Source organism: Nuphar pumila, chromosome 3 (genome assembly GCF_984573655.1).
Source record: "Nuphar pumila chromosome 3, dmNupPumi1.hap1.1, whole genome shotgun sequence".
NCBI lineage: Eukaryota > Viridiplantae > Streptophyta > Magnoliopsida > Nymphaeales > Nymphaeaceae > Nuphar > Nuphar pumila.
The window spans coordinates 22,780,795-22,808,135 of NC_143251.1; the positions used below are offsets into that span (position 1 = coordinate 22,780,795).

Here is a 27,341-nt window from a genome sequence, read left to right on the forward strand (position 1 = left end):
TGCTAGGAAAAGGGTGCACTAGTTGAAGCACAAGGCAATGTGCAACTTTAACCAATGTTTTCAAACCCAAATCCTCACAAAGAGACAACCAAAGTAGGAAAAGTTGCATTTCTAACTAAATAGCAAGTCCACGTTGAATAAATAAGAAAGGAAATAGCTCAGATATAGGAACAATGCCTTATAAACATGTGCTTCCAAAAGGATAAAAGAAGCTGGATGCACAAGATCATCTCCGCAAATCCTGTCATTTGTTGAAGACCAAGTGACGAAATATGCAAACAAATAATAGGGAACTAACAAAAAGTTGCAAAGAGAACTGGGGACCAAAATCCTATACACTTCAATACAATCACACAAAGGGAAGTTGCTTTATGTCTTGAAAAGTGATCATTATATAAAATCCAATATATGGAAATGGGAAAATTTCAAGCACTGATGCCAATAACACAGTTGATACATGCAACGTGCTAACATGACAAACAGTGAAAATTGAAGTTCTAAGATTAACAATGTATAAGAAAATCCCAATGATATTTTGGTATAATCACCTAGTAGCACTGTCAATGACAATTAATCAAAGAGTTCTGCAACAATATGATAAAGACTAACACCGATAGCTATTTCCTTGTAACACTATTACCATTTTGGATGATACATATTCATTCCTGATGAGATGGAAGGAAAGACCAAAACCTTGCATTGGATTGTATTACAGTCAATTTTATCATACACAGGTTATACATTATCAAACAAATACAGATATCTCTTTCACAGTACATGTATGTCAAATAATGGATAATGTAATCCAAGTTACAATTTGTTTTTTGTGGCAAAGTAATTTTATATAGAACATGTTTCTTCAAATTCTTCTATCATGAAAATATGACCCTTGATAACACAATCATCTTTTTGGCAGTGCACCTAATATGATCACCTTTGATACAGGCTCCCATGGAATTCCTACATGAAAAATAGCCATCGTTTGATATGTTGGACACTTCTATCACCATAAACTTCAGGGTCATCAAAGGCATCAACAGGCCAGATTTGGTTAGATAATAATTGATCCTCAACTAGCTTGATTCAGATTCCAGTGGGTTCATATGCAAGGAGTAAAAGCTTAACCTAGTCCAAAGAAAATGCACAATGTTTTCACAAAAACAACTCTAAAAAAGTAAATCTACTGGTCTCCTATCCTCCAGCATTCCCTAGAGCCTTGTTTAAATCCTACCAAGTAATCTGACATACAGGCCCAACTCCCTACCATGTTGCACCAGGTCAGATCATGTTTAACCAGATAGGATATCCTGTAAGATTCATGACTTGAACTAAGTTAAAAGCATGGGTAAGACGTCACCTATCAACATAGGAGCTGGACAACTATATAATTACAAATCAAGGAACCTTTAGTGCTTTTGACAACATAAGAGCTAAAACTTGATCTAAACATAATTAAGATTGATCAAAGTCTATAATTTTTTTTTACTGTAACATTCCACCAAAAAAACACGAATATAACAGATCTAGATCATAGAATTTTTTAAATACACTGGCACAGATGTATTCTAGATAATTCACAACACGTTTATTGGATAACCCAACAATTGATCACATTTTAAAGGTGAGAAAAGGTCAGAAAGTATCAGAACATATATAGCCTACAACATATACAACTCCAACATGATGTTCTATTACTAAGAAACTAAGTAATAGTTTATACCTGTTTTTTTGTCTTATTTATCAAGTCAAAAAACAGCATGATGTATGAAAATTTCAAGAGAAAAACAGTAGCAGACGACAGACATCCTCAAGCCCAAAAATATAATTTTACTCAATTTTAAGCATCCACAAAATGCTACGCAATCATGCAAACAATCACAGATAGAAGATAACTGTGTGGAAGAGAAATGAACCTTGTACTCATCAATTGCATCGCAAAATGAATAACAATATCTTTCTCCCTGCAAAGAAAGATCCCACTAACCATAAAACTCGGCAAAGAACTGTCTAATCAAACTTCAAAACTACACAAAAACAATGAAAATCACATCTTATGGCTCAGGCTCTAGTCTGACTTAGCACAGGAGAGAGGAAGACCGAGAGGGGGATGGGAGCGAGAGAAGAAACATAGAGGAAGGGGGGTCAGCGGAGAGAAGAGAAGTAGAGGAAGGGGATTCAGCTAGAACCCACTGCGAGGGAGGATGAGAACAAGAGAAAGGGGTTCAGTGAGAGAAGAATTGAAGAGGAAGGGGGATGGGAACCTGTAAGAACTAAAAAAAAAAACTTGGATTCGGGTCGGATCCGGACCCGGACCCGAAAGGGAGGCACCGCCTCCCGTGTCTTTTGAAGACAGCGAGGCAGGGGTTTCAAAGAGAACCCCTGCCCCCCTTCTTTCTCTCTCGTTCTCTCTCCCCGACTCGGCTCTGCACTCTCTCTCGCTGGAGACCACTATTGACCCGATGTCGACGCTGCTGCCGCCGGTGACCACCAGGTACGCGCCTCCCCCTCTTTCGTTCGTTTCTCTCTCTCTCTCTCTCCCTCTTTCCCCCTCGTTTCTCCGTTACGCAGGGAGGGGAGGGTCGAACCACCGCCCTGCTCCTGTTACGGCAGAGGAGGGGCTCGCCTCCCCTCCTCTCTCTGCCCTCTGTCAAGGCAGGGGAGGGGCCGAGCCCTCCTCCCTGCCTCCTATTACGGCAGAGGAGGGGCTTGCCTCCCCTCCTCTCTGTGCCCTCTGTCAAGGCAGGGGAGGGGTCGAGCCCTCCTCCCTGCCTCCAGTTACGGCAGAGGAGGGGCTCGCCCCCCTCCTCTCTGTTCCCTCTGTTCAGCAGGGGAGGGGCACGACCCCTCCCTGCTTCTGTTACGACAGGGGAGGGGTCGAGCCCCTCCTCCCTGCTCCCTACATCCCCTTATGGCAGGGGAGGGGCTGAGCCCCTCCTTGCTCCCTATCATGGCAGAGGAGGGGCTGAGCCCCCTCCCTGCTCTTTGTGTTGACAGGGGAGGGGGTCGAGCCCCTCCCTGATTCTTGTTACGGCAGGGGAGGGGCTGAGCCCCCTCCCTGCTCTTTGTTTTGACAGGGGAGGGGGTCGAGCCCCTCCCTGCTCCTTGTTGCGGCAGGGGAGGGAGTCGAGCCCTCCCTGTGCCTCTTTTCTCGTTAGGCAGGGGCATCACCCCTGCCTTCGCTGTTTTTCGGCAGGCCGGGGCAAGCCCCCTCGCCTCGCTTTTCCCTGGCATCAGGCGGGCCTCCGTTCGTTGTTGAAAGGCAGGGGCGGCGCAACCCCTGCCTCCTTGGAGTCCGCTGATTTTTGGAATAGAAAACTCTTGAGTTTCAAAATTACCAATTCCTTTAATTTCGAGAGAGGTTCCATCAGCAGTGGAGACATAAGATGGGGAACGGTTTTTCAAATAATCGGAAAGTGACAAAAAGTTTAGGGACATATGAAAAGATGCACCAGAGTCCAAAAGCCAAGAGATTTTACCTGGAGGAGAAGAAGTGGATACGGCCGCACCGGAGGTAGATCCCTTGAGAAGAGGTTGAAGGGCTTCCACTATTTGATTTATAGAAAGGGTCCCACTTGAAGATGCCTCATCCTTCTGTGGTACACCAGTGGTCGCCATAGCTAGAAGTCTCTTCCATTTAGGACATACGGGTTTGATGTGTCCCGGTTCTTTACAAAAATGACAAATAGTTTTGCTATAGTCCCTTCTTCCTCTTTGACCACCATTTTCACCTTGATTTTGGAATTTAAAATGAGGGGGACCATAGGTTTTTACATTGTTTCCGGGTCTTGATACAGCATTGACCTCACTATGTTCTTCAATATTACAAGGGACCGCAAGGACATTTGGTCCTTGTTTACATAAATTCATACGAGTCTCTTCACCACTTAACTTGGTGAGAACATCTTCAAGAGAAGGGGGAGTGAAAGAGGAGAGAAGAGATGACCTTATTTGCTCAAATTCGGGCCTTAGCCCATTTAAGAAATTGAAGAACCGATCTTCTTCAAGTTGCTTATGACGGAGCTCAATTGCCTCTCCACTCCATTTTGGTTCAAGCATTGCAAGCTCATCCCAAATAGAGGAAAGATCGGCAAAGTATTCCCTAATCGTCATTCCACCTTGGGAGAGAGAGATAGCCTTCTTTTGAAGGTAATACTTATGAGAGAGATCCCTTGAGGTGTACATTTTTTCAAGATAATGCCAAGCTTCCGATGCCTTTTTGAATTTAATAATGTTGGCATTAATCTTGGTTTCTACGGATGAGAAAAACCATGAGAGAATCTTGAAATTCTTCATTTCCCATTCATCGTGTTTCTTGGAGTATTCTTCAAGAGCTTTGGTTCTTTCTTCTCCCTCAAGAATCTTGATTTCGCCTTCTTTTACTATGGTAATCTTGGGTTCCGGTTCCGGAATTGTGCCAAGAACATATCCCCATAGGCCTTTCCCTTTTATATGAGCCTCCATATTCCCGGCCCAAACATGATAGTTGGACCCATTTAATTTGAAACAAAGAGCAAAATGGGACTCTTTTTCGCCCATTAAAGAGAAGAGAGATAGAGAAAAAAGCGTACCAACACAATATTTCCAACACCAATTTTGCACAAGATTCTTCTAAAATATTTGAGAAGAAAGATCCACCACTTCAATCTTCAAGGATCGGAAGGCACGTTTTTCGAGGCACTCAAAAAAAAGAGAATCCCACGATCTTCAATAATCAACCTTGCTTTGATACCATGTAAAATTGTCTATGAAAAGACAATACGCATACAAGCACAAAAAATATGAAAAAGATGTGCACGAAGGCACTCTCACAACACTTGAACAAATACGCAAAAGCGTAAAAACAATAAACATGCACAATGGCATGTATTTTATAGAAGGAACCGAATGCTTGAGTCTCTCAAGCTTAGGAAAAACAAGAGGGGAACACCCCTATTTATACAAGAAGGAGGAGGTGCAAGGGGGCTCCCAAGGGAGTCGTTGGGGAGCCCCCAACGACTCTCTTGGGGGACCCCCAATGCACCTTTTAGGGAAAAAGGAAAAGAATAAAAAAATAAAAAGATACAAAAAATAAAAGGAAAAAAAGATACAACATATTCCAAATGGAATATGCGAAAAAGGGAAATTACAATTATACCCTTATCGGGTAATCAAAAAAGAAAAATATATAAATATACATATTTATATAAATAGAGATACATATACATATAAATATTTATATGTATATGTATCTCTAGGTATATAAGTATATATATTTATATTTACATCAACGAATTTAGGAGATACATTTTAACACCATGTACATCACTATGTAGTTTTCTAACAAAACCACGTATCTTGTCACTCACACCTTTACATTCCATCTTGTTGTTAATGGAATTATGAATGCCTTGCGAACAAATACGACCCCATGTATATAACGACATAGTTTTCTAAATTTGAGGTAAATAAAGATCCATTCCTCAAATCCAATTCCATTTTCAAAAATCCATTCCCAAATCCAGCTTTCCAATCCAAATCTTATTTTGAATTCCATTTCTCAACCCAATTCCATTCTTAAATCCAAATTCTATTTCCAAATCCCGTTTGAATTTCTTGAATCCATTCTATTTCCAAATTTCATTCTAATTTTAAATTTTAAATCCGGAATTCAATCCCTATTTTCAAATTTTTGTCTTGATTTTCAAGGCTAGATTTAAATTCCAACCCTACTTTCTTCAGAGATCTCAAACTCCTTCTTTGAAATTCAAATTCAATCTCAGATTTCAAATTTAAATCTCAATTTCAAGATTCATTTCCAAATTCACTTCTCAAATTCCATTTTTCAAAGTTTAAATCCAATTTCAAAATTCATATTCAATCTCAATTTCAAGTCTCTTATCTTCAATCTTGAATCTTCCCTCTTCAAAAACAAGCTTAAAGCCATTTTCAAGTCTTTTGATCTCAGATATGATTCTAACTTCAGGATTTCGAGTTATCTTTCTCAAAACTCAAGTTTATTCTAAACTTTGAGTTTATATCAAAAAATCCAAATTTTCTAAATCTATTTCGACCATTTGAATCATTTCTCCAAATATCTTCAATTCTATTTCAAAACCACTTGGATAAATCCAAAAATTCTAAAATTATTCTTCTTAAAAAGCATACTATCTTTTGCATTTTACACAAACATGATTCTTTGTGCATTCAAGACTTAGAATAAATTCTTATATAATATTTAGGCAAAGCAAAAGGCATAAATTCGATCCTTGGTTCGATTACCCCTGATAAAGGCGTCAGGAACGGTCGAACCTCGTACCGACGAGCGAATCCCGTCAATTTTCCCGCAATTTTTAAAAACGAAGGCGAGTAATTTCAAAATATTTTCAAAATTAAGGTCAAGTGAGACTTGTGCAAAAGAGTTCATCTCTCTCTTCTTTCTTTTCTCCTCTCTTCTTTTCTATTTTCTATTTTCTCCTTTAAAAAGGGAAATAGAGGCTAGAAAGGGAAAAGAGAAGGAGAAGAGGGAACACAAGAGGAAAAATTTTGCAATGATCACAACCTTTCAATTGAGCCATCTGAGTTGTACTTGATGGTATATACACATTTACATCCAACAATGTCCACATCCTCTGGAGGGTCAACGAGGTCCCATGTCTGTTGAGACAGTACAACATCCATTTCATCTTGCATAGCCTGCTTCCATCAGCTCTCGAGAACTGCCTTTTGATGACTCATAGGAATAGTTTCAGCAGTTAAGGCTGAAATAAAAGCTTTCATCTGATTTCCGAGTCTAGCATCAGACACAAAATTAGATATAGGGTATAATGTACATTGTCATGTCCCCTTTCGCAGAGCGATTGGCCTGCCATCATCAATATGAATGTCATTGCTCTCAGGAGTACTTACCTCAGGAGAAGAAGCGGATGGAGGCACCAGAGAAGTTGGAGCTCTACGCACATACACCAATGGAGGATTGTGGGACAGTGAGGTAGAAGTTGGATTCGATAATAAAGGCATTGATTCCAAAGGAAGAGGAATAGGAAGTGGAAAAGAGTCATCTTGATCAGCTTGCAACCGAGTACCAGTACTAGAATAGTATGGAGGGGACTCCAAAAAAGATACATCCGCACTGACATACTCCCGACGAGAGATTGGATCATAACATCGATACCCCTTTTGGTTTTTTGGATAGCCTATAAATATACACTTGGTGGCTTGAGATTCTAACTTATTACGGTCAGGACCAAGTCTGTGCACAAAGCAAGTGCACCCAAATACTTTGGGTGAAAGAGGGAAAAGAGGTGCACTCAGATACAGAATTTGTAAAGGAATTTGGTCTTCCACAGATAATGAAGGCATGCAGTTAATCAAATAGCATGCAATGGTAACTGCATCACCCCAATATGAAGCAGAAACATTAGATTGAATCATAAGGATGCAGGCTACGTCAAGGAGATGCCTGTGTTTTAATTCAGCCACCCCATTTTGTTGAGAAGTATAGGCACAGGAGGTTTGAGGTTGAATTCCATGATCCCAATAAAATTGCAATAGTGCAGTTGTTTTAAACTCAAGAGCATTATCAATGCGAACAATCTTGACAACTGACTCAAACTGGGTTTTTATTTCAATGACCAAAGATTTTAGAATATTAGGAACTTCAGATTTTCTTTTATTAAAAATACCCAAGACAACTTAGAAAAATCATCGACAATCAGTCTCCCTATTATGTTCTCTTTGGTGACCATCTTTTTGGATGCACATGTTATGTTCACATTGATAGATCCATGAGAACTAAATTTTAGGACAAAGCCTCTATATGTCAGTTTGTAGGTTATGCAGACGAACACAAGGGTTACAGGTGCTATGATCCTGCCAATAGAAAGATCAAAATTTCCAGAAGTGTTGTTTTTGATGAAAATAGTTTTTTGGGAAATAAAGCAGATCATAATCATGAACATATTGACACCAATGATAATTGGTATGATCCATGGCTCAATGCTGAGCTTATTTCACAGGCTTGGGAATATACTACCTTGACTCCTGAAAGCACAAACGATGAGACAGTTTCATATGAGGCAACGAAGATAGAATGTCTGAGATACAAAGGAAATGTTTATACCAGAAGACTCAAAGAGCGAACAGATATGCCTGTTGGAGAACACGTGGCATTGTCCAATGACAGAGAGGCACCGAGAAGATCAGGCAGAATAAGGCATCCCATTGAAAAGTGGGTGAGTTATGATAATTTTTCAATGGATTTTCAGGTTTTTCTATCCAAGATTGAGAAACACGAAGAACCACTTGGTTTTTGTCAAGCTATACACTCTAAGAAATGGATTGAATCGATGAATAAGGAAATTGAGGCACTCCATGAGTGCCAAACATGGGAGATAGTTGGGCGTCCTCCAAATAAAAATGTTGTTGGCTCAAAATGGGTTTATAAGATTAAATATAAACCGGATGGTAGCATTGAACGATACAAAGCATGCCTTGTTGCCAAAGGTTTTACTCAAGAATACGGTCAAGATTATGAGGAAATTTTTAGCCCAGTGGTGAAAATGTGAACTATTCGTATTATTCTTGGCTTGACAATTGAACATGCGTGGACCCTTAGTCAGCTTGATGTTAAAAATGCATTCTTGCATGGGGATTTAAAGGAAGAGGTCTACATGGAGTAGCCTCAAGGTTATGTAGAGGGAGATCCAAAGGAATATGTATGCAAATTAACTAGAGCATTATATTGCTTAAAGCAAGCCTCCAGATCATGGTTCGAAAGTTTCTCCTTAGAAATTCAGAACCACGGTTTCATCTGTTCCCAACTAGATCATTCTCTATTCATATACAAGGATGGCACCACCGTGGTTTTCTTACTTATATATGTTGATGATATTGTGATCACTGGCAATGCTCCAAACCACATTCAACGAATTAAGGTTCTTCTAAGTATGCAGTTCAAGATGAAAGACCGTGGGGAACTGCGATATTTCCTTGGCGTAGAGGTGGACAGGCAAGATGGAAAAATGTCATTACCTCAACACAAATACACTTTTGATCTTCTAGTCAAAGCAAGAATGACAGATTGCAAACCCTTGCCTACACCTAGTGTTGTCAATCAAAAGCTCAGCCTTTGTGATGGTGAGTTGTATCATGATGCAAGCAAGTACCGCAGTATAGTGGGCATGTTTACTTATTGTACATCAATACGTAGTTTTCTAACAGAACGTCGTACCTTGTCACTCACACCTTAGATTACATGTTGTTGTTGTTGAAATTATGAATGCCTTATGATCAAACTCGACAGCATGTATATAACGACATAGTTTTCGAAATTTGAAAAAATTGAACGTCCTATCTCGTCACTCATGTTAACATTCCACCTTATTGTAGATGGAATTACAAATGACTTTTTGTGAAACACGGCACCATGTACATCACTATGTAGTTTTCTAAGAAAACGTCATATCTTGTCACTCACGACTTTGCATTCCATCTTGTTGTAAATGGAATTATGAATGCCTTGTAGTCAAACATGCCACCGCGTATAAAATGACATAGTTTTCTAAATTTGAGGTAACAGAACGTCCTATCTCGTCACTCGCGTTTACATAACGTCTTGTTGTAGATGGAATCATGAATGCCTTGATGTCAAACACGGCACCATGTACTTGACTGCATGGTTTTCTAACTGAACATATTTTCTTGTCACTCACATCTTTACATTTCATCTTGTTGTTGATGAAGTTATGAATGACTTGCGGTCAAACACGGCACCATGCATATAACGACATAGTTTTTTAATTTTGAGGTAAGTAAACGTCCTATCTTATCACTCATGTTTATATTTCATCTTGTTGTAGATGGAATTATGAATGCCTTGTTAAACACGACAACATGTACATCACTACAAAGTTCTCTAACAGAACGTCGTACCATGTCACTCACACCTTTATATTTCATCTTGATGTTAGTGGAATTATGAAAGTCTTGTAGTCAAACACAACACCATGTACATAACCACATAATTTTCTAAATTCAAGGTAACTAAACGTCCTATCTTGTCACTCACATTTATATTTCATCTTGTTATAGATGGAATTATGGATGCCCTTTTGTCAAACACGGGACCATGTACATCACTACGTAGTTTTCTAACATAAATTCGTATCTTGTCACTCACACCTTTACAATGCATCTTGTTGTTGATGGAATTGTGAATGCCTTATTGTCAAACACGACACCATGGATATAACATAGTTTTCAAAATTTGAGATAATTTAACGTCATATCTTGTCACTCATGTTTACATTCCATCTTGTTGTAGATGACTTTGTTCTCAAATACGGCACCATGTAATTCACTATTCAGTTTTCTAACAGAACGTCATATCTTGTGACTCACACCTTTACATTCCAACTTGTTCATGGAATTATGAATGTCTTATTGTCAAACACGACACCAAGTATATAACGACATAGTTTTCGAAATTTGAGATAACTGAACGTCATATCTTGTCACTCACCTTTACATTCCATCTTGTTGTAGATGAAATTATGAATGCCTTGTTCTTAAATACGGCACCATATAATTCACTATTCAGTTTCCTAACAGAACGTCGTATCTTGTCACTAACACCTTTACATTTCATCTTGGTGTTGATGGAAATACGAATGCCTTGTGGTCAAACACGACAAACATACTTTTCTAACTTTGAGGTGACTGAACGTCCTATCTTGTCAATCATGTTTACATTATATCTTGTTGTAGATAGATTTATGAATGCCTTGTACTAAAATATGGCAATATGTACATCACTATGTAGTTTTCTAACAGAATGTCATATCTTGTCACTCACATCTTTACATTCCATCATGTTAACGAAATTATGAAGGTCTTGCGATCAGACACGGCACCATGTATATAACGACATAGTTTTCTAAATTTTAGGTAACTGAACGTCTTACCATGTCACTCACGTTTACATTCCATCTTGTCGTAGATGAAATTAAGAATGCGTTGTTGTCAAACACGGCACCATATACATCACTACATAGTTTTCTAACAGAACGTTGTATCTTGTTAGTTACACCTTTACATCCCATCTTGTTGTTGATAGATATTATGAATGCCTTATTGTCAAACACGACACATTGTATATAACGACTTATTTTTCTAAAGTTGAGGTAAATGAACATCCTATCTTGTCACTCACTCTTACATTTCATCTTCTTGTAGATGGAATTAAGCATGCCCTCTTATCAAATATGGCACCATGTAGTTTTCTAACAAAACGTCGTACCAGGTAACCCACACCTTTGCATTCCATCGTGTTGTTGATGAAATTATGAACGCTCAGCGGCCAAACGTGGTACTATATACATAACGATTTAGTTCTCTAAATTTGAGGTACTGAACGTCCCATTTTGTCACTCACGTTTACATTCCATCTTGTTGTAGATGGAATTATTAATGCCTTGTTGTCAAACACAACACCATGTATATCACTATATAGTTTTCTAACAGTACGTCATTTCTTATCACTCACACCTTTACATTCCAGCTTGATGTTGATGGAATTATGAATGTCTTGCGGTCAAACACGACACCATGTAAATAACGGCATAATTTTCTAAATTTCAGGTAACCGAACGTCTTATCTTGTCACTCACGTTTACATTCTATCTTGTTGTAGATGGAATTATAAATGCCTTGGTGTCAGACACGGCACAATGTACATCACTACATAGTTTTCTAACAAAATGTCCTATCTTGTCACTCATACCTTCACATTTTGTCTTGTTGTTGATGGAATTATGAAAGTCTTGTGGTCAAACACGACACCATGTACATAACAACATAATTTTCTAAATTTAAGGTAATTGAACATCCTATCTTGTCACTCACGTTACATTACATCTTTTTTAGATGGAATTATGGATGCCCTTTTCTCAAACACGGGACCATGTACATCACTACGCAGTTTTCTAACAGAAATTCGTATCTTGTCACTCACACCTATAGATTCCATCTTGTTGTTGATGGAATTATGAATGCCTTATGGTCAAACACGACACCATGTATATAACGACATAGTTTTAAAAATTCGAGATAACGGAACATCCTATCTTGTCATTCACATTTACATTCCAACTTAATGTAGATGAAATTATGAATGCCTTGTACTCAAATACGACACTATGTAATTCACTACTCTGTTTTCTAACAGAACGTAATATCTTGTCACTCACACCTTTCATCTTGTTGTTGATGGAAATATGAATGCGTTATGGTCAAACACGGCACCATGTATATAACGACATACTTTTCCAAATTTGAGGTGACTGAACGCCCTATCTTGTCAATCATGTTTACATTATATCTTGTTGTAGATAGAATTATGAATGCCTTATAGTAAAATATGGCAATATGTACATCACTATGTAGTTTTCTAACAGAACGTCGTTTCTTGTCACTCACATCTTTACATTCCAGCTTGATGTTGATGGAATTATGAATGTCTTGCGGTCAAACACGGCACCATGTAAATAACGGCACAATTTTCTAAATTTCAGGTAACTGAACGTCTTATCTTGTCACTCACGTTTACATTCTATCTTGTTGTAGATGGAATTATAAATGCCTTGGTGTCAGACACGGCACAATGTACATCACTACGTAGTTTTCTAACAGAATGTCCTATCTTGTCACTCATACCTTCACATTTTGTCTTGTTGTTGATGGAATTATGAAAGTCTTGTGGTCAAACACGACACCATGTACATAACAACATAATTTTCTAAATTTAAGGTGATTGAACATCCTATCTTGTCACTCACGTTACATTACATCTTTTTTAGATGGAATTATGGATGCCCTTTTCTCAAACACGGGACCATGTACATCACTACGCAGTTTTCTAACAGAAATTCGTATCTTGTCACTCGCACCTATAGATTCGATCTTGTTGTTGATGGAATTATGAATGCCTTATGGTGAAACACGACACCATGTATATAACGACATAGTTTTAAAAATTCGAGATGACGGAACATCCTATCTTGTCATTCACATTTACATTCCAACTTAAGGTAGATGAAATTATGAATGCCTTGTACTCAAATACGACACTATGTAATTCACTACTCTATTTTCTAACAGAACGTAATATCTTGTCACTCACACCTTTCATCTTGTTGTTGATGGAAATATGAATGCGTTATGGTCAAACACGGCACCATGTATATAACGACATACTTTTCCAAATTTGAGGTGACTGAACGTCCTATCTTGTCAATCATGTTTACATTATATCTTGTTGTAGATAGAATTATGAATGCCTTATAGTAAAATATGGCAATATGTACATCACTATGTAGTTTTCTAACAGAACGTCGTTTCTTGTCACTCACATCTTTACATTCCAGCTTGTTGTTGATGGAATTATGAATGTCTTGCGGTCCAACACGGCACCATGTAAATAATGACATAATTATCTAATTTTAAGGTAACAGAACATCCTATCTTGTCACTCACGTTTACATTTCATCTTGTTGTAGATGGAATTATAAATGCCCTGTGGTCAAACACGGCACCATGTACATCAATACGTACTTTTCTAACAGAACGTCGTACCTTGTCACTCACACCTTAGATTACATCTTGTTGTTGTTGAAATTATGAATGCCTTATGATCAAACTCGACAGCATGTATATAACGACATAGTTTTCTAAATTTGAAAAAATTGAACATCCTATCTCGTCACTCATGTTAACATTCCACCTTATTGTAGATGGAATTACAAATGACTTTTTGTGAAACACGGCACCATGTACATCACTATGTAGTTTTCTAAGAAAACGTCATATCTTGTCACTCACGACTTTGCATTCCATCTTGTTGTAAATGGAATTATGAATGCCTTGTAGTCAAACATGGCACCACGTATAAAATGACATAGTTTTCTAAATTTGAGGTAACAGAACGTCCTATCTCGTCACTCGCGTTTACATAACGTCTTGTTGTAGATGGAATCATGAATGCCTTGTTGTCAAACACGGCACCATGTACTTGACTGCATGGTTTTCTAACTGAACATATTTTCTTGTCACTCACATCTTTACATTTCATCTTGTTGTTGATGAAGTTATGAATGACTTGCGGTCAAACACGGCACCATGCATATAACGACATAGTTTTTTAATTTTGAGGTAAGTAAACGTCCTATCTTATCACTCATGTTTATATTTCATCTTGTTGTAGATGGAATTATGAATGCCTTGTTAAACACGACAACATGTACATCACTACAAAGTTCTCTAACAGAACGTCGTACCATGTCACTCACACCTTTATATTTCATCTTGACGTTAGTGGAATTATGAAAGTCTTGTAGTCAAACACAACACCATGTACATAACCACATAATTTTCTAAATTCAAGGTAACTAAACGTCCTATCTTGTCACTCACATTTATATTTCATCTTGTTATAGATGGAATTATGGATGCCCTTTTGTCAAACACGGGACCATGTACATCACTACGTAGTTTTCTAACATAAATTCGTATCTTGTCACTCACACCTTTACAATGCATCTTGTTGTTGATGGAATTGTGAATGCCTTATTGTCAAACACGACACCATGGATATAACATAGTTTTCAAAATTTGAGATAATTTAACGTCATATCTTGTCACTCATGTTTACATTCCATCTTGTTGTAGATGACTTTGTTCTCAAATACGGCACCATGTAATTCACTATTCAGTTTTCTAACAGAACGTCATATCTTGTGACTCACACCTTTACATTCCAACTTGTTCATGGAATTATGAATGTCTTATTGTCAAACACGACACCAAGTATATAACGACATAGTTTTCGAAATTTGAGATAACTGAACGTCATATCTTGTCACTCACCTTTACATTCCATCTTGTTGTAGATGAAATTATGAATGCCTTGTTCTTAAATACGGCACCATATAATTCACTATTCAGTTTCCTAACAGAACGTCGTATCTTGTCACTAACACCTTTACATTTCATCTTGGTGTTGATGGAAATACGAATGCCTTGTGGTCAAACACGACAAACATACTTTTCTAACTTTGAGGTGACTGAACGTCCTATCTTGTCAATCATGTTTACATTATATCTTGTTGTAGATAGATTTATGAATGCCTTGTACTAAAATATGGCAATATGTACATCACTATGTAGTTTTCTAACAGAATGTCATATCTTGTCACTCACATCTTTACATTCCATCATGTTAACGAAATTATGAAGGTCTTGCGATCAGACACGGCACCATGTATATAACGACATAGTTTTCTAAATTTTAGGTAACTGAACGTCTTACCATGTCACTCACGTTTACATTCCATCTTGTCGTAGATGAAATTAAGAATGCGTTGTTGTCAAACACGGCACCATATACATCACTACATAGTTTTCTAACAGAACGTTGTATCTTGTTAGTTACACCTTTACATCCCATCTTGTTGTTGATAGATATTATGAATGCCTTATTGTCAAACACGACACATTGTATATAACGACTTATTTTTCTAAAGTTGAGGTAAATGAACATCCTATCTTGTCACTCACTCTTACATTTCATCTTCTTGTAGATGGAATTAAGCATGCCCTCTTATCAAATATGGCACCATGTAGTTTTCTAACAAAACGCTGTACCTTGTAACCCACACCTTTGCATTCCATCGTGTTGTTGATGAAATTATGAACGCTCAGCGGCCAAACGTGGTACTATATACATAACGATTTAGTTCTCTAAATTTGAGGTACTGAACGTCCCATTTTGTCACTCACGTTTACATTCCATCCTGTTGTAGATGGAATTATTAATGCCTTGTTGTCAAACACAACACCATGTATATCACTATATAGTTTTCTAACAGTACGTCATTTCTTATCACTCACACCTTTACATTCCAGCTTGATGTTGATGGAATTATGAATGTCTTGCGGTCAAACACGACACCATGTAAATAACGGCATAATTTTCTAAATTTCAGGTAACCGAACGTCTTATCTTGTCACTCACGTTTACATTCTATCTTGTTGTAGATGGAATTATAAATGCCTTGGTGTCAGACACGGCACAATGTACATCACTACGTAGTTTTCTAACAGAATGTCCTATCTTGTCACTCATACCTTCACATTTTGTCTTGTTGTTGATGGAATTATGAAAGTCTTGTGGTCAAACACGACACCATGTACATAACAACATAATTTTCTAAATTTAAGGTGATTGAACATCCTATCTTGTCACTCACGTTACATTACATCTTTTTTAGATGGAATTATGATGCCCTTTTCTCAAACACGGGACCATGTACATCACTACGCAGTTTTCTAACAGAAATTCGTATCTTGTCACTCGCACCTATAGATTCGATCTTGTTGTTGATGGAATTATGAATGCCTTATGGTGAAACACGACACCATGTATATAACGACATAGTTTTAAAAATTCGAGATAACGGAACATCCTATCTTGTCATTCACATTTACATTCCAACTTAATGTAGATGAAATTATGAATGCCTTGTACTCAAATACGACACTATGTAATTCACTACTCTGTTTTCTAACAGAACGTAATATCTTGTCACTCACACCTTTCATCTTGTTGTTGATGGAAATATGAATGCCTTATGGTCAAACACGGCACCATGTATATAACGACATACTTTTCCAAATTTGAGGTGACTGAACGTCCTATCTTGTCAATCATGTTTACATTATATCTTGTTGTAGATAGAATTATGAATGCCTTATAGTAAAATATGGCAATATGTACATCACTATGTAGTTTTCTAACAGAACGTCGTTTCTTGTCACTCACATCTTTACATTCCAGCTTGTTGTTGATGGAATTATGAATGTCTTGCGGTCCAACACGGCACCATGTAAATAATGACATAATTATCTAATTTTAAGGTAACGGAACATCTTATCTTGTCACTCACGTTTACAATTCATCTTGTTGTAGATGGAATTATAAATGCCCTGTGGTCAAACACGGCACCATGTACATCAATACGTACTTTTCTAACAGAACGTCGTACCTTGTCACTCACACCTTAGATTACATCTTGTTGTTGTTGAAATTATGAATGCCTTATGATCAAACTCGACAGCATGTATATAACGACATAGTTTTCTAAATTTGAAAAAATTGAACGTCCTATCTCGTCACTCATGTTAACATTCCACCTTATTGTAGATGGAATTACAAATGACTTTTTGTGAAACACGGCACCATGTACATCACTATGTAGTTTTCTAAGAAAACGTCATATCTTGTCACTCACGACTTTGCATTCCATCTTGTTGTAAATGGAATTATGAATGCCTTGTAGTCAAACATGGCACCACGTATAAAATGACATAGTTTTCTAAATTTGAGGTAACAGAACGTCCTATCTCGTCACTCGCGTTTACATAACGTCTTGTTGTAGATGGAATCATGAATGCCTTGTTGTCAAACACGGCACCATGTACTTGACTGCATGGTTTTCTAACTGAACATATTTTCTTGTCACTCACATCTTTACATTTCATCTTGTTGTTGATGAAGTTATGAATGACTTGCGGTCAAACACGGCACCATGCATATAACGACATAGTTTTTTAATTTTGAGGTAAGTAAACGTCCTATCTTATCACTCATGTTTATATTTCATCTTGTTGTAGATGGAATTATGAATGCCTTGTTAAACACGACAACATGTACATCACTACAAAGTTCTCTAACAGAACGTCGTACCATGTCACTCACACCTTTATATTTCATCTTGATGTTAGTGGAATTATGAAAGTCTTGTAGTCAAACACAACACCATGTACATAACCACATAATTTTCTAAATTCAAGGTAACTAAACGTCCTATCTTGTCACTCACATTTATATTTCATCTTGTTATAGATGGAATTATGGATGCCCTTTTGTCAAACACGGGACCATGTACATCACTACGTAGTTTTCTAACATAAATTTGTATCTTGTCACTCACACCTTTACAATGCATCTTGTTGTTGATGGAATTGTGAATGCCTTATTGTCAAACACGACACCATGGATATAACATAGTTTTCAAAATTTGAGATAATTTAACGTCATATCTTCTCACTCATGTTTACATTCCATCTTGTTGTAGATGACTTTGTTCTCAAATACGGCACCATGTAATTCACTATTCAGTTTTCTAACAGAACGTCATATCTTGTGACTCACACTTTTACATTCCAACTTGTTCATGGAATTATGAATGTCTTATTGTCAAACACGACACCAAGTATATAACGACATAGTTTTCGAAATTTGAGATAACTGAACGTCATATCTTGTCACTCACCTTTACAGTCCATCTTGTTGTAGATGAAATTATGAATGCCTTGTTCTTAAATACGGCACCATATAATTCACTATTCAGTTTTCTAACAGAACGACGTATCTTGTCACTAACACCTTTACATTTCATCTTGGTGTTGATGGAAATACGAATGCCTTGTGGTCAAACACGACAAACATACTTTTCTAACTTTGAGGTGACTGAACGTCCTATCTTGTCAATCATGTTTACATTATATCTTGTTGTAGATAGATTTATGAATGCCTTGTACTAAAATATGGAAATATGTACATCACTATGTAGTTTTCTAACAGAATGTCATATCTTGTCACTCACATCTTTACATTCCATCATGTTAACGAAATTATGAAGGTCTTGCGATCAGACACGGCACCATGTATATAACGACATAGTTTTCTAAATTTTAGGTAACTGAACGTCTTACCATGTCACTCACGTTTACATTCCATCTTGTCGTAGATGAAATTAAGAATGCGTTGTTGTCAAACACGGCACCATATACATCACTACATAGTTTTCTAACAGAACGTTGTATCTTGTTAGTTACACCTTTACATCCCATCTTGTTGTTGATAGATATTATGAATGCCTTATTGTCAAACACGACACATTGTATATAACGACTTATTTTTCTAAAGTTGAGGTAAATGAACATCCTATTTTGTCACTCACTCTTACATTTCGTCTTCTTGTAGATGGAATTAAGCATGCCCTGTTATCAAATATGGCACCATGTAGTTTTCTAACAAAACGCCGTACCTTGTAACCCACACCTTTGCATTCCATCGTGTTGTTGATGAAATTATGAACGCTCAGCGGCCAAACGTGGTACTATATACATACCGATTTAGTTCTCTAAATTTGAGGTACTGAACGTCCCATTTTGTCACTCACGTTTACATTCCATCCTGTTGTAGATGGAATTATTAATGCCTTGTTGTCAAACACAACACCATGTATATCACTATATAGTTTTCTAACAGTACGTCATTTCTTATCACTCACACCTTTACATTCCAGCTTGATGTTGATGGAATTATGAATGTCTTGCGGTCAAACACGGCACCATGTAAATAACGGCATAATTTTCTAAATTTCAGGTAACTGAACGTCTTATCTTGTCACTCACGTTTACATTCTATCTTGTTGTAGATAGAATTATAAATGCCTTGGTGTCAGACACGGCACAATGTACATCACTACGTAGTTTTCTAACAGAATGTCCTATCTTGTCACTCATACCTTCACATTTTGTCTTGTTGTTGATGGAATTATGAAAGTCTTGTGGTCAAACACGGCACCATGTACATAACAACATAATTTTCTAAATTTAATATAATTGAACATCCTATCTTGTCACTCACGTTACATTACATCTTTTTTAGATGGAATTATGCATGCCCTTTTCTCAAACACGGGACCATGTACATCACTACGCAGTTTTCTAACAGAAATCCGTATCTTGTCACTCGCACCTATAGATTCCATCTTGTTGTTGATGGAATTATGAATGCCTTATGGTCAAACACGACACCATGTATATAACGACATAGTTTTAAAAATTCGAGATAACGGAACATCCTATCTTGTCATTCACATTTACATTCCATCTTAATGTAGATGAAATTATGAATGCCTTGTACTAAAAAACGACACTATGTAATTCACTACTCTGTTTTCTAACAGAACGTAATATCTTGTCACTCACACCTTTCATCTTGTTGTTGATGGAAATATGAATGCCTTATGGTCAAACACGGCACCATGTATATAACGACATACTTTTCCAAATTTGAGGTAACTGAACGTCCTATCTTGTCAATCATGTTTACATTATATCTTGTTGTAGATAGAATTATGAATGCCTTATAGTAAAATATGGCAATATGTACATCACTATGTAGTTTTCTAACAGAACGTCGTTTCTTGTCACTCACATCTTTACATTCCAGCTTGTTGTTGATGGAATTATGAATGTCTTGCGGTCCAACACGGCACCATGTAAATAATGACATAATTATCTAATTTTAAGGTAACGGAACATCTTATCTTGTCACTCACGTTTACATTTCATCTTGTTGTAGATGGAATTATAAATGCCCTGTGGTCAAACACGGCACCATGTACATCAATACGTAGTTTTCTAACAGAACGCCGTACCTTGTCACTCACACCTTACATTACATCTTGTTGTTGTTGAAATTATGAATGCCTTATGATCAAACTCGACAGCATGTATATAACGACATAGTTTTCTAAATTTGAAAAAATTGAACGTCCTATCTCGTCACTCATGTTAACATTCCACCTTATTGTAGATGGAATTACAAATGACTTTTTGTGAAACAGGGCACCATGTACATCACTATGTAGTTTTCTAAGAAAACGTCATATCTTGTCACTCACGACTTTGCATTCCATCTTGTTGTAAATGGAATTATGAATGCCTTGTAGTCAAACATGGCTCCACGTATAAAATGACATAGTTTTCTAAATTTCAGGTAACAGAACGTCCTATCTCGTCACTCGCGTTTACATAACGTCTTGTTGTAGATGGAATCATGAATGCCTTGTTGTCAAACACGGCACCATGTACTTGACTGCATGGTTTTCTAACTGAACATATTTTCTTGTCACTCACATCTTTACATTTCATCTTGTTGTTGATGAAGTTATGAATGACTTGCGGTCAAACACGGCACCATGCATATAACGACATAGTTTTTTAATATTGAGGTAAGTAAACGTCCTATCTTATCACTCATGTTTATATTTCATCTTGTTGTAGATGGAATTATGAATGCCTTGTTAAACACGACAACATGTACATCACTACAAAGTTCTCTAACAGAACGCCGTACCATGTCACTCACACCTTTATATTTCATCTTGATGTTAGTGGAATTATGAAAGTCTTGTAGTCAAACACAACACCATGTACATAACCACATAATTTTCTAAATTCAAGGTAACTAAACGTCCTATCTTGTCACTCACATTTATATTTCATCTTGTTATAGATGGAATTATGGATGCCCTTTTGTCAAAACACGGGACCATGTACATCACTACGTAGTTTTCTAACATAAATTCGTATCTTGTCACTCACACCTTTACAATGCATCTTGTTGTTGATGGAATTGTGAATGCCTTATTGTCAAACACGACACCATGGATATAACATAGTTTTCAAAATTTGAGATAATTTAACGTCATATCTTCTCACTCATGTTTACATTCCATCTTGTTGTAGATGACTTTGTTCTCAAATACGGCACCATGTAATTCACTATTCAGTTTTCTAACAGAACGTCATATCTTGTGACTCACACCTTTACATTCCAACTTGTTCATGGAATTATGAATGTCTTATTGTCAAACACGACACCAAGTATATAACGACATAGTTTTCCAAATTTGAGATAACTGAACGTCATATCTTGTCACTCACCTTTACATTCCATCTTGTTGTAGATGAAATTATGAATGCCTTGTTCTTAAATACGGCACCATATAATTCACTATTCAGTTTTCTAACAGAACGACGTATCTTGTCACTAACACCTTTACATTTCATCTTGGTGTTGATGGAAATACGAATGCCTTGTGGTCAAACACGACAAACATACTTTTCTAACTTTGAGGTGACTGAACGTCCTATCTTGTCAATCATGTTTACATTATATCTTGTTGTAGATAGATTTATGAATGCCTTGTACTAAAATATGGAAATATGTACATCACTATGTAGTTTTCTAACAGAACGTCATATCTTGTCACTCACATCTTTACTTTCCATCATGTTAACGAAATTATGAAGGTCTTGCGATCAGACACGGCACCATGTATATAACGACATAGTTTTCTAAATTTTAGGTAACTGAACGTCTTACCATGTCACTCACGTTTACATTCCATCTTGTCGTAGATGAAATTAAGAATGCGTTGTTGTCAAACACGGCACCATATACATCACTACATAGTTTTCTAACAGAACGTTGTATCTTGTTAGTTACACCTTTACATCCCATCTTGTTGTTGATAGATATTATGAATGCCTTATTGTCAAACACGACACATTGTATATAACGACTTATTTTTCTAAAGTTGAGGTAAATGAACATCCTATCTTGTCACTCACTCTTACATTTCATCTTCTTGTAGATGGAATTAAGCATGCCCTCTTATCAAATATGGCACCATGTAGTTTTCTAACAAAACGCCGTACCTTGTAACCCACACCTTTGCATTCTATCGTGTTGTTGATGAAATTATGAACGCTCAGCGGCCAAACGTGGTACTATATACATAACGATTTAGTTCTCTAAATTTGAGGTACTGAACGTCCCATTTTGTCACTCACGTTTACATTCCATCTTGTTGTAGATGGTATTATTAATGCCTTGCTGTCAAACACAACACCATGTATATCACTATATAGTTTTCTAACAGTACGTCATTTCTTATCACTCACACGTTTACATTCCAGCTTGATGTTGATGGAATTATGAATGTCTTGCGGTCAAACACGGCACCATGTAAATAACGGCATAATTTTCTAAATTTCAGGTAACTGAACGTCTTATCTTGTCACTCACGTTTACATTCTATCTTGTTGTAGATGGAATTATAAATGCCTTGGTGTCAGACACGGCACGATGTACATCACTACGTAGTTTTCTAACAGAATGTCCTATCTTGTCACTCATACCTTCACATTTTGTCTTGTTGTTGATGGAATTATGAAAGTCTTGTGGTCCAACACGGCACCATGTACATAACAACATAATTTTCTAAATTTAAGGTAATTGAACATCCTATCTTGTCACTCACGTTACATTACATCTTTTTTAGATGGAATTATGGATGCCCTTTTCTCAAACACGGGACCATGTACATCACTACGCAGTTTTCTAACAGAAATCCGTATCTTGTCACTCGCACCTATAGATTCCATCTTGTTGTTGATGGAATTATGAATGCCTTATGGTCAAACACGACACCATGTATATAACGACATAGTTTTAAAAATTCGAGATAACGGAACATCCTATCTTGTCATTCACATTTACATTCCATCTTAATGTAGATGAAATTATGAATGCCTTGTACTCAAATACGACACTATGTAATTCACTACTCTGTTTTCTAACAGAACGTAATATCTTGTCACTCACACCTTTCATCTTGTTGTTGATGGAAATATGAATGCCTTACGGTGAAACACGGCACCATGTATATAACGACATACTTTTCCAAATTTGAGGTGACTGAACGTCCTATCTTGTCAATCATGTTTACATTATATCTTGTTGTAGATAGAATTATGAATGCCTTATAGTAAAATATGGCAATATGTACATCACTATGTAGTTTTCTAACAGAACGTCGTTTCTTGTCACTCACATCTTTACATTCCAGCTTGTTGTTGATGGAATTATGAATGTCTTGCGGTCCAACACGGCACCATGTAAATAATGACATATTTATCTAATTTTAAGGTAACGGAACATCTTATCTTGTCACTCACGTTTACAATTCATCTTGTTGTAGATGGAATTATAAATGCCCTGTGGTCAAACACGGCACCATGTACATCAATACGTAGTTTTCTAACAGAACGCCGTACCTTGTCACTCACACCTTACATTACATCTTGTTGTTGTTGAAATTATGAATGCCTTATGATCAAACTCGACAGCATGTATATAACGACATAGTTTTCTAAATTTGAAAAAATTGAACGTCCTATCTCGTCACTAATGTTAACATTCCACCTTATTGTAGATGGAATTACAAATGACTTTTTGTGAAACAGGGAACCATGTACATCACTATGTAGTTTTCTAAGAAAACGTCATATCTTGTCACTCACGACTTTGCATTCCATCTTGTTGTAAATGGAATTATGAATGCCTTGTAGTCAAACATGGCACCACGTATAAAATGACATAGTTTTCTAAATTTGAGGTAACAGAACGTCCTATCTCGTCACTCGCGTTTACATAACGTCTTGTTGTAGATGGAATCATGAATGCCTTGTTGTCAAACACGGCACCATGTACTTGACTGCATGGTTTTCTAACTGAACATATTTTCTTGTCACTCACATCTTTACATTTCATCTTGTTGTTGATGAAGTTATGAATGACTTGCGGTCAAACACGGCACCATGCATATAACAACATAGTTTTTTAATTTTGAGATAAGTAAACGTCCTATCTTATCACTCATGTTTATATTTCATCTTGTTGTAGACGGAATTATGAATGCCTTGTTAAACACGACAACATGTACATCACTACAAAGTTCTCTAACAGAACGTCGTACCATGTCACTCACACCTTTATATTTCATCTTGATGTTAGTGGAATTATGAAAGTCTTGTAGTCAAACACAACACCATGTACATAACCACATAATTTTCTAAATTCAAGGTAACTAAATGTCCTATCTTGTCACTCACATTTATATTTCATCTTGTTATAGATGGAATTATGGATGCCCTTTTGTCAAACACGGGACCATGTACATCACTACGTAGTTTTCTAACATAAATTCGTATCTTGTCACTCACACCTTTACAATGCATCTTGTTGTTGATGGAATTGTGAATGCCTTATTGTCAAACACGACACCATGGATATAACATAGTTTTCAAAATTTGAGATAATTTAACGTCATATCTTGTCACTCATGTTTACATTCCATCTTGTTGTAGATGACTTTGTTCTCAAATACGGCACCATGTAATTCACTATTCAGTTTTCTAACAGAACGTCATATCTTGTGACTCACACCTTTACATTCCAACTTGTTCATAGAATTATGAATGTCTTATTGTCAAACACGACACCAAGTATATAACGACATAGTTTTCGAAATTTGAGATAACTGAACGTCATATCTTGTCACTCACCTTTACATTCCATCTTGTTGTAGATGAAATTATGAATGCCTTGTTCTTAAATACGGCACCATATAATTCACTATTCAGTTTTCTAACAGAACGTTGTATCTTGTCACTAACACCTTTACATTTCGTCTTGTTGTTGATGGAAATATGAATGCCTTGTGGTGAAACACGACAAACATACTTTTCTAACTTTGAGGTGACTGAACGTCCTATCTTGTCAATCATGTTTACATTATATCTTGTTGTAGATAGATTTATGAATGCCTTGTACTAAAATATGGCAATATGTACATCACTATGTAGTTTTCTAACAGAACGTCATATCTTGTCACTCACATCTTTACTTTCCATCATGTTAACGAAATTATGAAGGTCTTGCGATCAGACACGGCACCATGTATATAACGACATAGTTTTCTAAATTTTAGGTAACTGAACGTCTTACCATGTCACTCACGTTTACATTCCATCTTGTCGTAGATGAAATTAAGAATGCGTTGTTGTCAAACACGGCACCATATACATCACTACATAGTTTTCTAACAAAACGTTGTATCTTGTTAGTTACACCTTTACATCCCATCTTGTTGTTGATAGATATTATGAATGCCTTATTGTCAAACACGACACATTGTATATAACGACTTATTTTTCTAAAGTTGAGGTAAATGAACATCCTATCTTGTCACTCACTCTTACATTTCATCTTCTTGTAGATGGAATTAAGCATGCCCTCTTATCAAATATGGCACCATGTAGTTTTCTAACAAAACGCCGTACCTTGTAACCCACACCTTTGCATTCCATCGTGTTGTTGATGAAATTATGAACGCTCAGCGGCCAAACGTGGTACTATATACATAACGATTTAGTTCTCTAAATTTGAGGTACTGAACGTCCCATTTTGTCACTCACGTTTACATTCCATCTTGTTGTAGATGGTATTATTAATGCCTTGCTGTCAAACACAACACCATGTATATCACTATATAGTTTTCTAACAGTACGTCATTTCTTATCACTCACACCTTTACATTCCAGCTTGATGTTGATGGAATTATGAATGTCTTGCGGTCAAACACGGCACCATGTAAATAACGGCATAATTTTCTAAATTTCAGGTAACTGAACGTCTTATCTTGTCACTCACGTTTACATTCTATCTTGTTGTAGATGGAATTATAAATGCCTTGGTGTCAGACACGGCACAATGTACATCACTACGTAGTTTTCTAACAGAATGTCCTATCTTGTCACTCATACCTTCACATTTTGTCTTGTTGTTGATGGAATTATGAAAGTCTTGTGGTCAAACACGGCACCATGTACATAACAACATAATTTTCTAAATTTAAGGTAATTGAACATCCTATCTTGTCACTCACGTTACATTACATCTTTTTTAGATGGAATTATGGATGCCCTTTTCTCAAACACGGGACCATGTACATCACTACGCAGTTTTCTAACAGAAATCCGTATCTTGTCACTCGCACCTATAGATTCCATCTTGTTGTTGATGGAATTATGAATGCCTTATGGTCAAACACGACACCATGTATATAACGACATAGTTTTAAAAAATCGAGATAACGGAACATCCTATCTTGTCATTCACATTTACATTCCATCTTAATGTAGATGAAATTATGAATGCCTTGTACTAAAAAACGACACTATGTAATTCACTACTCTGTTTTCTAACAGAACGTAATACCTTGTCACTCACACCTTTCATCTTGTTGTTGATGGAAATATGAATGCCTGATGGTCAAACACGGCACCATGTATATAACGACATACTTTTCCAAATTTGAGGTGACTGAACGTCCTATCTTGTCAATCATGTTTACATTATATCTTGTTGTAGATAGAATTATGAATGCCTTATAGTAAAATATGGCAATATGTACATCACTATGTAGTTTTCTAACAGAACGTCGTTTCTTGTCACTCACATCTTTACATTACAGCTTGTTGTTGATGGAATTATGAATGTCTTGCGGTCCAACACGGCTCCATGTAAATAATGACATAATTAT

At 36.7% G+C, this 27,341-nt stretch overlaps 1 protein-coding gene across 4 annotated transcripts in view; it reads right to left on the reverse strand.

Moving 5' to 3' along the window:
- Positions 1-683: 683 nt before the first annotated feature.
- The window catches only part of LOC149842280 (uncharacterized), a 168,235-nt gene continuing 141,577 nt past the window's right edge, over positions 684-27,341 (reverse strand). For 3 of the 4 annotated variants that reach the window (XR_016431047.1, XR_016431045.1, XR_016431049.1), the window contains one exon: positions 684-960. The gene's annotated coding sequence lies outside the window, so the exon portion shown is untranslated. Of the gene's footprint in view, positions 961-1,913; positions 1,962-27,341 lie in introns of all 4 variants that reach the window. The other variant, XR_016431046.1, reaches the window with a different exon arrangement.